The 13,318-nt window shown below is 45.6% G+C and overlaps 1 long non-coding RNA gene across 3 annotated transcripts in view; it reads right to left on the bottom strand.

Moving 5' to 3' along the window:
* Positions 1-13,318, bottom strand: part of LOC126502394 (uncharacterized) — a 42,440-nt gene that overhangs the window by 23,730 nt on the left and 5,392 nt on the right. Inside the window, exons 2-7 of one of the 3 annotated variants that reach the window (XR_007591915.1) lie at positions 11,667-11,776; positions 9,024-9,142; positions 7,093-7,164; positions 3,028-4,696; positions 1,865-1,935; positions 76-130 (exon numbers count right to left, since the gene is read on the bottom strand). This is a non-coding gene — a long non-coding RNA (uncharacterized lncRNA). Of the gene's footprint in view, positions 1-75; positions 131-1,864; positions 1,936-2,926; positions 2,986-3,027; positions 4,697-7,092; positions 7,165-9,023; positions 9,143-11,666; positions 11,777-13,318 lie in introns of those variants that run through there. The other 2 variants (XR_007591914.1, XR_007591916.1) reach the window with 2 other exon arrangements.

Below are 13,318 nucleotides of genomic sequence, written 5' to 3'. Positions count from 1 at the left end.
GGGGGGGGCACAGTGAATGACCAGGGTGTCACTGGCCTCAGTCAGCTTGAAAATACTCTAGGATTCTGGGGATACCTTTGGCTTTGTGAATTTGGCAACAATCCAGGAGACATTCTTGGGAGGAGAGGGACTAGAAGGGAGAAAGGATTACAGCATTAGTTGGGTTGGGCAAGGTCATATGGTTCACCCACAGGCCAGACGAGCAGGAAGCACCCTCCAGCAAGCCCCCTGCAGATCTTCCATCTTGAACCTGTTCCATCGTCTACATTTCTCACAGAAAAGTCGTTGTTTTTCGTTAGCCTTCACATTGGAGAGCCTCGTTTGATTCTAATATTTATGCATTCACCACAGTTTTGAGGCACACATATTTTATGCTTTGAGGGTTGTGTCAAACCACCCACTAGAAGACAATTTACCCCGCCCTGTTCTCATGCCTTATATTGAATCTCTGTGTTTTCTCCCCCACTTCAGGGGAGTTAAACTTTCCAGAGACGCATCTATTTTATTTTATTGATTTAAAGTTCTGCTTCTTGATTTGATTAATCAATCCTGCTGGCTTTTTGCTTCATGATTAATGTGCAACTCTTATCTGCATTAATTGCTTCCTCCCTCTGTACTTTTATTCTGCGGTTCATTTTCTACTTATTCTGACTTCTTAATTCAATTATTTTCCATTTAAACAAGTAAGTATGTTTATTTTAGTAACAACACCTTTAGAGTATAGATTTTAAATACCACACGTTTTATATAGGGTCCCATTGTCTTAAATATCTAAATTGTCTAGCATAGAAGTATTGATCTCCACTTTAATAAAAAGCATATTTTATGTTATTTAATTTCCAAGCAGCTATTATCTGTTTTTAGCCACGCTCTTGCTATTTAATGTGATCAGAAGTAACATGTATACATTCTTTTCCTGGACCTTTTTTTTTAATTTTTGAGATTATAATATAATTATAACATTTCTCCCTTTGCTTTCCTCCCTCCGGACCCTCACACAAACCCCTCCTTGCTTTCTTTCACATTCCTGGCCTATTTTTCATTCATTGTCATGGTATACATTTGTATGTATCCTAAATAGAGCCTGCTCAGTCTCTGTGTTACTCGTATGTATGCTTTCAGGGTTGACCACTTAGCACCAGATTAACCAACGGTGTGCTCTTCCCTGAGGAAGACTGCCCCTCCCACTCTCAGCATTTCTTAGCTTCCTGTGGTTCTTTATATTGGGCTGAGACCTGTTTCCCCCATCCACAGGGCACATCTATTGTCCTTGTTCAGAGCGTGTTTGGGCAGTTACGTTAATGACTGGCTGTAGCTTCTGACATTGCTAGGAGACACAGTCTCACAGCAAACTCCCTGATTCGCTGTCTCTTAAAATCTTCCCACCTCCTCCCTCTTCTGCATTGCTTCCTGGGCCTTAGGAGCAGGAGTTGCTTTGCAGGTGTAGCCACTGGAACTGGGTGGGCATTTATAACAATTCTTCATTGGGAGAACTGTCATGGATTTCTGTGGAAATGGTCCAGACACTGAATTAGTCAGAATAGGGAAGCAAAGCTGAAACAACAACCAACTTAAAAAAAAATGACGGGGGCTTAAATAACAAAGAATCTTTCAGCTATTTACCCTGACTTGTTGAGCTTCTAAACCAACACCGAAAGTGTCGACTCCCAGATCCTCCTGAGAAGAAAAACTAAACTCATGTTTGCACAAAGCAGTGTGACTGGGCCTCTCATTTTCATCTGAAAGCATTTCTGCCTGATAAAAGAACTCAGTGTGTAAACAAGACATACAATTCCCATCTTCAGTGGATAACAATGCTTTGAAGGTATTTTGTGGATGACTGAAAGGAATACCAAATACACACCTGTAACTACAGAGCAGACGGTCGATGCTTCCAGCTTACCACTGATGTATTAAAAACATGAAACAAGGCTCCTAAAATGTAAAAGTTGTTGAACTGAGCGACTTTCAAATAATAATCCACTGCACTTTCTATTTATATATGAAATTTTCTATAAAATACATCATTCATTCTCTTTACAGAACAGTTTTCCAGTAAACATTTTATCAAAGCTGTATCCATACCAACACTATTTTAGCCACCTTTCTGCATTACTATTGGTTCGTTACTGTTTTTTAAAACACCTTTTAACAATTGAGGTCTATAATTCACCCATTTAAAGTGTACAGTTTGTTACGGTTTCTGGTGCAGTCAAAAAGTCATGAAGATGCCTCTTATCTTAGGCACGGTTTCTATCACTGTGATGAAGCACCATGACCAAAGCAATGTAGGGAGGAAAGGGTTTATTCCGCTCACACTTCCACATTGCTGTTCAGCACCAAAGGATGTGAGGACAGGAACTCAAACAAGGCAGGAACCTGGATGCAGGAGCTGATGCAGAGGCCATGGAAGAGTGCTGCTTACTGGCTTGCTCCTCATGGCTTGCTCAGCCTGCTTTCTTACGGAACTCAGGAACACCATCTCAGGGATGGCACCACCCACCAAAGGCTGGACTTGTCCTCATTGATCACTAATTGAGAAAATGCCCTACAGGCTTGCCTACAGCCCTATCTTATAGAAGCATTTCCTCAGTTGAGGCTCCCTCCTCTCTGATGACTCTAGCTTGTGTCAAGTTGACATAAAACTGATCCCTCGTCAACTTGACACACAAACACATCACTATTAAGTCACAACCCTTCCTTTCTTGTTCATCCCCAAGATGACACAGCAATATCAGTATTAGAAAACGGTCTACAAACTTAAAAAGACCCACAGTCTTTACAGATTCAAACACTTTAAAATTCAGTCCTTTTAAAATTAAAAGTCTCTTGTAAAACCTAAACTCTTTTAAAATTCAGTCTCTCAACTGTGGGAGAGACTGTAAAATAAAAAAAAATAAATAAATTAAATCAAATATATCCTTACTTTAAGAGGGAAGAATCAGAGCAGAGTCACAATCTGAACAAAGTAAACCTGAACGCCAACAATGTAAATAACCCAATGTCCAGTACCTGGGATCCACTCACCATCTTCTGGGCTCCTCCCAGGGGGCGTAGGTCACTTGTCTGGCTCCGCCCTCTGTAGCGCACAGTTTGTCTTCTGGACTCCGTTGGCTCCACTCCACTGCTGCTGCTGTTCTTGGCGGTCATCCCACAACATTGGCATCTCTGAAACGCCAGGGTCTTCTGCCGTAGCTGGGCTGCACTTTAACCAACAGTCTGCTATGCTCTCTTCATAGTGCCAAGCCTCAACTTCTCTACATAACCCCTTTGATCCTGGATCGTCAACTGCCTCTGAGGCTGCACCTTCATGACTGGACTTTCCTGGCCTCTCATAGTGCCAAGCCTCAGCTGCTCTTCATGATCCCATCATGCCTTCAAAACTAATACCACCTGAGTGGCTCAGACGCTACGAAGTTTGGTTGCCAACTCAAAGTTCAACCTTGGTTGCCTCTGGGACACAATTTCTGTATGCTGGCTCTCAGGAAACACTCCCCAGAAGATTTCACATCAGTGATGCTGGCCTTGTAAGCTTTGCTAATTTCTTGGTTCCAGCTAACCATCATCAATTGTCACAGTAACTCAAAGGCTTCATTTCAATGGCGCCAGTCTCTTGTTCATCGCTACCAACTCGTCTGCCCCAGCTGGCCAGAACTACCATTCTGTCGAATCTACACTCAAAACAGCGAACAGCCATGATAGAGCCTTGAAATTTCTCTCTGAAACTTCACAAGCCAAGGTTCCATCTTCTGCACTGCTTATCTTCCGAGCCCCTACAGAACATTCCACTGAGCTCTCAACACTCAATGGCTTTTCTAGCCTGAAGTCCCAAAGTCCTTCCCCAATCCTCCCTAAAACATGGTCAGGTCTGTCACAGCAATACTCCTACTACAACGGAACCAAATTGTTTTCGGCAGGGTTTCTATTGCTGCCCCCTGGTTGAAACATGTGGGGCATAAACTTTTCCTTATTTGTACTTTTGGCCAGAGTCTCACTCTGCTCTTGCTCTCCTTGAAGTTCTTCCTGTCTTGTTCGCACGGGGCACAGGCATGACAGCTGTGTTCCGCTCACCCTGCGGTCACCAATTCATTCACTCCACTCTAATGAGAATACATCCTGACTCCAACACCTTTAAACACATTAAGGTTCGCTGTACAGGATGCTGTGTGGTCTCCACTAGAGAACACCCCCGCGTGAACAGGAGAGTGTGTGCCCTGCTATTGCTGGGTGGGGTGTTTCACACCTAGTAGAGACAAACTCCAGGAGACTTGCTCTAAATCTAATGATCTAGATTAATAGCGTTCTCAGACTTCAGTTTCCATATTGATCTTCTATCTGTTTGTTCCATCCATCCAGAAAGTGGGGTATTGATGGTGTCCGTATTACACTGATTTTGGCAGGACACAATGCCCACCGACCTATATTGAAATGTCACACTGGACCCCAGGGGAAAAAGCACAACTCTTGTCAATCAAAATAAAACTTTTTAAAAGACAGGGTACTCAAGTCCCCAAATCATTTCTGCTAGATGACCTATTTCACTCTCATTCGGGTCCAAGTCTATCTCTCTAGACAGATGACTACAGGATTGGCACACCTTCCAGCTGGGTCAGTCCTCTCCCGACTCTGCTTTTTTGTCTGAAAGTCTATAGCGATGACGTCCACCTCACATCCATCTCGGAGTCCAAAGCACCTCCTGTCAGCATAGAGTGCCATATGTTTCTCAGCCCACCCTTACAATCTGGGTCGTTTTGCTCCTCTTGGATCATCTAATCCCCTAACATTTATGGACACAGCTAAAGCCACAGATTCCTTAATGGAACGCTAACTTCCTTGTTTTGTTTCATTTTCCTGGAAAAGTTGCCTCAAAGACGCTACTCAGATGTAGGTGGCATTTGCTCTTGAAGGTCTGAGAGCATTTGTCTTTCATCTTCATGCAAAGCATGCAGCTTGAAAGCTATACACCCTCGGGTCATTATTCTCCTTCTCGAAACCCGGAGCCTTTAGGTAGTCAGCTCTGCTGGGAGCAACACGGCACCACGCCATCACTGGTCTGCCACATCTTACCTAATCGACTTTGGTTTGCCCTGGCTTAGTTTTTGAGGCAGTCTCGTGTAGCCCAGGCTGGCCTCACATTTGCTGTATAGTTGAAGATGACCTCGATTTTCTGTCCCCCTACTTCTCCCTCCCAAGTACTGGAGTTACAGGCACATGTATAAATCATCTGTGTTCTGCAGTTCTGGGGACCAGATCCCGGGCATCACGTACGCTCCAACTATGCCACATCCCTAGCCCCTTGCTTTATCTTTTGATACAGGGTCTTGGTGTGTACCTCACGCTGGCCTCAAGCCTGAGATGTTCCTGTTCCCACCATCAACACACTGGGATCACAGGCCGTGCTCTGCTTGGCCACATAAACATTTATATCAACCATCGTTGACTTAAACACTAACTGTACTTACCTAACTCTAATGCTCATCTGGTTGAACGGTGTATTTAGAACTTATAACATTCTACACAGAATGTCCACACAGAACTGAAGGTTTTCACAAAAATAAAGTCAAGAGAGGTCAATGCCAACCACCCCCCCCCCCAAAAAATGGGCTTTATTAGCCATCCTTCATGCCAATGGACTCTGAGTCCAAAAGAGAACAGATGCCGTGTGTCAGACCATGGAACTGTTTGTTTAACTGACTTCAGTCCCAGAAAAATGAGGGACATATGTCCTTTGGACTACAGCCTATTCTCCCTGTCAGTCTCTGAAAAAAAAAAAAGCCTTTTCTGCTCTATTCATAATGCCCTGTCCAGTTAGCTACCTGGAAGGACAGGTGGACATTCTCTACAGCTCTCTAGAATATCCGTCCATGCTTGAAAGTTCAGGGCACGTCCCTCTGGCTGCGCTGCCCTTCACGGGTTTAACAGGGAGTAGGTGTAGCTTTGTTGGAAGAAGTGTGTCACTTGGGGAGGGCTTTGGGGTTTCACATGTCCAACCCAGGCTCAGTGGGTATCTCTCTTCCTGCTGCCTTTGGATCTGGATGTAGAACTCTCAGCTCCTTCTCCAGCACCACATCTGCCTGCATGCAGCTATGCTCCCCACCATGATGGTGCTGGATTATAAGCCAGTAACAATTAAAGGCTTTCCTTTATAAGAAAGCGGTCATGCTGTGGTCATGGTGTCTCTTCACAGCAATAGAAACCCTAAGGCATGTTTGATGGGGGGGGATTCCTTTCACCAAACCTTTGGCCAGTATCCTCTCAAGGCTCTGTCTCAGTGGGCTGCTGGCTCCCTAACAGCGAATTCTCTTCCAGTTGATGCCTAAGAAGTCTGAGTGTGGCTGTGTCTCTTGCTTAGAGCTTTCCCTTTCATTAGAACAGTTCAGTGAGCTACTGGAGGGGAAGCATCAGTCATGTGAAGGAAAGCCATCATGTGACCTCTGAGGCCTTTCCTCTGTCACTTCTTTGCAGTTCCATCAGGAGAAAAAGTCAAAAATAAGAATCAAAATGATGTTGGAGATCATTACATGAAGAACAGATACTGAGAGCTGGTTCTCTCTCTCTCTCTCTCTCTCTCTCTCTCTCTCTCTCTCTCTCTCTCATAAACCTAAACAAGGTAGAAAAATACAATTATTTCTCTGCTAATCATGTGGATCAAGGTGGTTACTCGATTAGTATCTTTCTCTTCACTTGACTGTAAGCTACAACCCTAGTTAGTTCTGACTGTCGACTTGACACAACCTAAAGTCACCTGAGAAAGGAGTCTCAACTGAGGGATTGCCCACATTAGGCTGACTTGTGAGTGTATCCTGATTGCTAGTTGATGTAGACGGCCTAGCCCACCATGGGCAGCACCATTCCCTGGGCTGGTAGTCATGGGCTGTAAAGAAAACTAGCTGAGCAAGAAGCAAGCCACCAAGCAGCATTCCTCCTTGGTTTCTACTTCAAGTTTCTACCCCAACTTCCCTCAGTGAGGCACTACGAACTGGATCAAGTTGAAGCCAAATAAACTTTTCCCTCTTCCTGCTTTTGGTCCAAGTGCTTTATCACATCAACAGAAAGGAAACTAGAAAAGCTCTGTAAAGGCAAAGAACGTACCTGCTCTGCCATGTCCTCCTATCCTTTACCATAGCCTTGGTGTCCAGCATACAGCGGGTAGTCCATAAATACCTGTGGAATGAATGAGAAACTCTGGGAAATACTGGTTGCCAGGTGGCATCTACAACAAAATGAAGGGTTTACTGGCACTGTAGTTCTGCGTTCTGTCCACAAGAGTTTCGCCTGGAAGATCATTAACTCTCAACACGGAAAGCGAAGGGGCCAAGGGCTCACCTTCTGTGTCTCGATCCTGGTGACACACTGAAAGCTGGAGCCAGCAGGGAAAAAAAAAACCCACGGGTACCCTCGAGTCAACAGAATATGCAAAGCCACGGATATAGGAAATGCCTTAAGTCAGAGGTGCCTGAGATTTACGGTTTGGATCTGAAATGTCTCCACAGCCTTCATTTGAATGCTTGATCCACAGGGAAAGGTGTCCAGCCTGTGTCCCCGAGACCACATGCAGCCCCGGATAGCAATGAATACAATCCAATATGAAATTATCAATCGTGAAGATTCGTCTGTGATTTGCTTTATTTTATTTTATTTGTAATTCAATTGCATGGTTCTTGAGTGTGAACTTCGGAGACGACAGCATCCCATTACAATGTCAACAGGTTGAACACCCCAGCTAGCAGGACCATGTGTGGCTTTTAGGAGGTGGGGGAAATAGGTCACCATGAGAAGACCTGTCATGGTTCTATCAACCCCTGGCTCCTATTCCGCATGAGTCACCTTTCACCACATGCTCTCTACACTGTGAGCTCCTCCGTGCTCCCCTCATTATGGGCAGATACTCCTCTGAAACCATGAGCCAAAACAAACTGTTCTTCCTTTCTGCCATCTCTACCTGGCGATTTGGTCACAGTGGAGTAAAAGTGACTAACGCAGGACTTAAGAGATATTTGACAGTGGAGGTGAAAGGGCAGGAGGGCTGACCTGGTTACAGGATCAGAAAACACCTTAACAGAATATTAAAGGGTATTAACATTTCTCCTATCCATTCCTCCCTCCCTCTTCCTCCTGTCATCCCCCACCTCCTTTCTCCTCTTCTTCCTATAATTCTGGAAGGTAAGGCAATCAGTGTCAAAAGAAGTATAGATGAGACAGGGCACAGGCTGTACTACAAAACAGCCAGGGACATGGTAACTTAAAGAATTAGCTTTTCGTTTTCCTCCCCTGTCCAGAGCTGCAAGGCTGCACCACCCGCCCACCCCTGATAGGTGCCTTCCATTGCTGCCCTAGGCAGTTTCCCCAGGAATCAAGATCTGGGGAAGAGAGGAGGTGGAGGGTAAACTGCTTCCCTCTTAACGATGCAATTTGGAAGTTGCACAGAGAACTTCCTCTTACATCACACTGGCCAGAATTTATGGGTGACCCTACTGACCTGAGACAAGGAACTGGGGCTTTGGTTGGATAAAGAAGAATGAAAGGTGGAAGATGAGGTCATTAATCCAGACAAGTCAATGTGCTCCCTAGTGCCTCTTTCACACTTTCATAGGCCAGAGGAAGAAGCAGGATGGCCCACCCTGCCCTTCTGCACAGACCCTCTGGATCCAACATCACTGCCCTCCAGCCTACATCACTGTCCTCCAGCCTACATCACTGCCCACCAGCCTACATCACGGCCCTCCACGCCTTCTGTGAGTACCTGACTCAATCATCACCTCCTCATGTACTTAATGGGACTGCGTTCCAAAGTTAGAGTGCTGTCATCAGAGAGAGCAGGGATTTTCAGCCTAACCTGCTCACTGGAACCACAGCATCATTTAAGGCCAATTTGATTAGAATCTCCAAAGTAAGTTCTGTGACTTAAAATTTGTATTCATTTTTGTGTATGTGTGCACCTGCTTGTCTATATGTGTACCACATACATGCAAGAGCCCTTGGAAGCAAGAAGAGGACGCTGGATCCCCATGGCCTGGACTTACAGGACTGTGAGACACTGGCGTGGTGCCTGGGTCTTCTGCAAGCGCAGCAAGTGCTCAAAACTGTGGACCTTCTTCTCCAGTCCCAAAGGTCTGTCAGTTTGCATTCCCAAGAGGGAAATCTAATGTGTCAGAGGAAAGAGACCTGGGGAATTAATGTTTAAAAAAATACAACTAAATTTCCACCAACGACATAAAAGAGTTGTTCCTTTCTACTTCATGAGGGAGTGCCTTGCTTCTCACTAGTGGAACAAGAGCTGATCATCTTATAAACTTTGTATCGTATGTACTATGTTCATCCTTGATAAGGGAGGGGTGGGAAGGCTTTGTGTTTCTGGGTATGTCTTTGAAAGAGTGGTGTGTGTGTGTGTGTGTGTGTGTGTGTGTGTGTGTGTGTGTGTGTGTAAAATCCAGATGTAAGGTGTCTTCAATCTATCTCCACCTTATTTTCCAAGACAGGCCCCTCGCTGAACCTGGAACTCCTCTGTTCAGCTAGACTGGCTTGCCAGTTAAGCACCTGCCGTATCTCCCAGCACCGTGATTGCAGGCACATGCCTATATCCATACTGTGCTCTATACTGTGCTTTTGTTTATATGTGAGTGTGGTGTCCTCATGCTCATAGGGTAAGACTTTGCTACCTGATCCATCTTCCTAGCCAGATGGCGTAGACTTCCCAAACCTTTCCCAAGTCAACAAAACCCTAATTCTCTTCTAGAAGCTTCAGCCTTAGGACTTTTCAAATCAGCAGTAAGCTAAGTTTCTGTGTTGTATGTCCCTTCTTTGGCCTTTCCTCTTAGATAAAAACCAATGGTTTTTATCCAATGAATACATTTGTCTTGGTATTCTACGTAATGAAACAGAGCCACAAAACTGATAAAAAAAATTGTTTCAGGTCACAAAATGATATGGCTGGGGTTTGAACACAGAAGGCCAGGCTTCAGGCTCCATGACTCCTGCCTCCCGTGCCGGAGCATTCCTGAGGCAAGAAATGGGGTGGTTCCTTCAAATTCTATGAATTTTGAAGAGTAGGAGGGTGCAAAACTGCATTATTTGGGACAATTATTTGTGGGTGCAAAACTGCATTATTTGGGACAATTATTTGTGGGAACTCTAAAGACGCTAACAAGTTTGGACTTGACATCCCAAGGTCTGAGCTTAGCTCCACCCAGTTCTACCTGTTTCCCCAGGTGAGTCTACTCTGGAGCCTCCAAAACACCTCTGTGCTAGGTGGTGTCTGAGAAGGGGCTTCCTTCCTCCTTCTCTGTACCCAGACAGCTCGGCAAACACGAGCCACCTATCTGTGACCACAAAGATTTTGGCTCTCACCTGGCCGGCAGCCAGAGAGGTCCCGGTACACAGGCGGAGACTCTGCCCTCAGTCCAAAGGGCGAGGCTAGCTGCCGAGGCCCATTAACCCCTACGCAAGGGCCCAGGGAGGTCTGTTTATGGGATGCAAGGGTAGCTGTTAAGTAGGAAGCGCTGTGGGCTTCACTCTTTTGTTGTTCCCTGTCGGCATAGCCACTCTGACAGGCTTTGTCTGATACAGGGGCATTAATTTTTTATGCTGTCCTACTACAGACACAGCGATTAGACTGGGCTATGATGAAGGAAATTCGGGTGCAATTGGAATTCCGGAGATGCCGGGCTACGGGTCACATCACGCTCCACCTCAGCCTCTTGTCCCCACGACACTGCTGGCTGCTGCTTTACATGCGGTCCTGTGGCTCCACAGAGCCAGAGGTGACTGCTGAGGAGAGGGAGTACAATATTCTCCGCCGGTAACAGGAAAGTTGATTAAGAAAAATTCACTCCCTCTATCTGGTTGCTGATCTCCTGTTTATCTTCATTTGAACCATCCTGGCTAGATGTGTTTTAATTGCAAGGCACTTCCATTCTTTTTCCGGAAGCAGGCAGGGCATACATTATAAAATAAATAAATGATTAAGAAACATCTAATTATTGTTATTAGTTTCTTACTTGGAGGGACTTCCAAGCTGCTGTTTATTAAAGTCATTCATCAAGGAGCCACCGTGCCCTTTCCAGAGGCACTGCTCCCAGGACCAACATGGGACTGGCTGTCTCCTGCTGCACGTGGGGCTTAATAAACATGGGCAATATTGATGGCTGCAAATTCCTCCCTCGGCCTAAGCTCCAGCATGATGGATTGATGCTTCCCAAACATGGAGACTATTTCTCCGGCCATTCATCAACCCCACCACAAACACAGGTGTCAGCCTGAGCCACGTCAGACTCTTAACCACCTCCCCCGAGCAGAGGGAAGGAAGCCTGCATTTCCCACCCAGGGACCTCATCAATTTTTCATGCACTGCAGTCCCTTGACTTGTTAAATATTTATAACAATGTCATTATTTACCAAACAAGCTACCCGGCTGTGTCAGAGCCCCCCAGAGAAAAACTCGGGAGTATAGAGAAGGGCCCTCCTCTGAAGAAGCTTCAGGGCAAGGGTGGTTGGGCCCAGCAGGCAGATCTCTCGGCCTTTCTCTTGGTATGTGTCCTGAGGAATCTCTAAGGCTTTTGACAGGTGACTGCAGGGTGGAGGTTAGCCCCCCTCCCCCACTGGAGACCACAGCACTAGGAAACTAAGGAGAGAGCATTGTGTCAGGGTTGTTCCTACCAGGGACCCACCTGGCTGCTGGGGCTGCCACGCTGCTGACCTTACTGGTCCCCTTCGGTCACTGCTCCGCGTGTCAAGAGAAGAGCTGTGTGAGCCTTCCTGGCCGTGGAAGAAGAGAAGCCTGAAGACAGCAAAGAGCCTCAGTCATTCCGCAAGGCTCTCCTGAGTCTGACAGGGGCAGGAACTCAAAGGACATGATGTGGCCACCTGCGAAGAAAAGAACCCCCTCCCCGTGCATTTTGTGACAAATCCCATGCCCTCAGGGGGAATGCCAGAGGCTTCCTCCACCTTGCTTGCTATTCTATGCAATGGCTCTAGCAATAGTCAAATAACCTTTCACAGGGGCCATGTAAGACCATCCTGCAAATCAAATATCTACATTACAATTCATTCCAATATTGAAATTACAGTCATGAAACAGCAACAAAGATGGCTATATGGTTGGGGGTCATCACAACGTGAGGAACGGTATTAAAGTGTTGCTGCCTTAGGAAAGTGGAGAACCAATGAGCTAGACCCAGATCTATTCAGTGGGAAGGGAGGAAGGGTTTTTAGGAAGCAGTGCCGTCCTGAGAAACATTTTACTTCCTTGCTGGTGGGGAGGTGCGGAGGCTCTGGAAGGAGTTGGGGAAGGAAAGCTGTGATCAGTATATATTGTGTGAAAAAAAAAAAAAAAAAAAAAAACAAACGGGTCTTTTTATCCAAGAGAAAGAGAACAGTGAGAAACCTGGCTGCAGAAAGGCCCTACTTTCTCACCTGGTGTTGTCACCTTCTCAGAACTATGGCAGTCACTAAGGACAACTCTGAAAACAAAGCCACTAGGAAGAGCAGAGAGAAAAATAAGTCCCTCCGTTCTTGATGACACAGTGAGGGAGAATGCTTCCTGGCACCCACCATGCCTCTGGACTTGGAATGAAGAGAGGTTTTGTTTTGTTTCTTTTATTGAAAACACATTTTTTTATACACTATTTTCCCCTCCATTAACTCCTCCCAGTTCTTCCTTCCCTCCCAGGGTCCACACCCTTTCTGTCTCTCCTTTAAAAAAAAAAAAAAAAAGAAAAGAAAGAATAATAAGATACAATAAGATAAATTTTAAAAAAGACAAATCGGAATAGGACAAAACAAACAAACAAGGAAAAAAAAAGACCCAAAGAAAATAACAAAAAACACAAAGATGAAGAAATACACATGCTTGCACCAACAGGAGTCCCTTAAAAACATAAGACATGAAGCCATAAAAAATTTTTCAAAGGAACTGTAAGGTGTCAAGAAAATCCCTAGTTTAACATTATGAAACAAAGAACCTCCAAAGATGCTGTTGAGTTCACTTTGTGTTCGCAGTCTACTGCTGGGCACGGACCCTTAAGAGAGGTTTGTTTCAGGTTCCCTATCCTCAGCTTGCCAAGGGACTAACTGGGGACATCGCCTTGGGCTCCTGGGAGCCACTCTAGGTTCAAGTCTCTTGCCAACACTAAGGTGGCTCCCTTAACTAAGATATGTGCTTCCCTGCTCCCCTATCCAACCTTCCTGTATCCCAATCTTCCTGTTTCCCCAAGTTCCCCCAATCCTCCCCTTCTCACTTTTCTCTCCCCGTCCCCCCTTATCCCCAACCCACCCCACCCCCAAGATCCCAATTTTCTCCCCGGCAATTTTATCTACTTCC

This window comes from Alexandromys fortis, unplaced genomic scaffold (assembly GCF_014885135.2).
Source record: "Alexandromys fortis isolate MF-2015 unplaced genomic scaffold, M_Fortis_MF-2015_v1.1 scaffold_45, whole genome shotgun sequence".
NCBI classification, from domain to species: Eukaryota; Metazoa; Chordata; class Mammalia; order Rodentia; family Cricetidae; genus Alexandromys; species Alexandromys fortis.
Note: the sequence above shows the minus strand (reverse complement) of the source record. Positions and strands in the feature narration are given on the sequence as shown.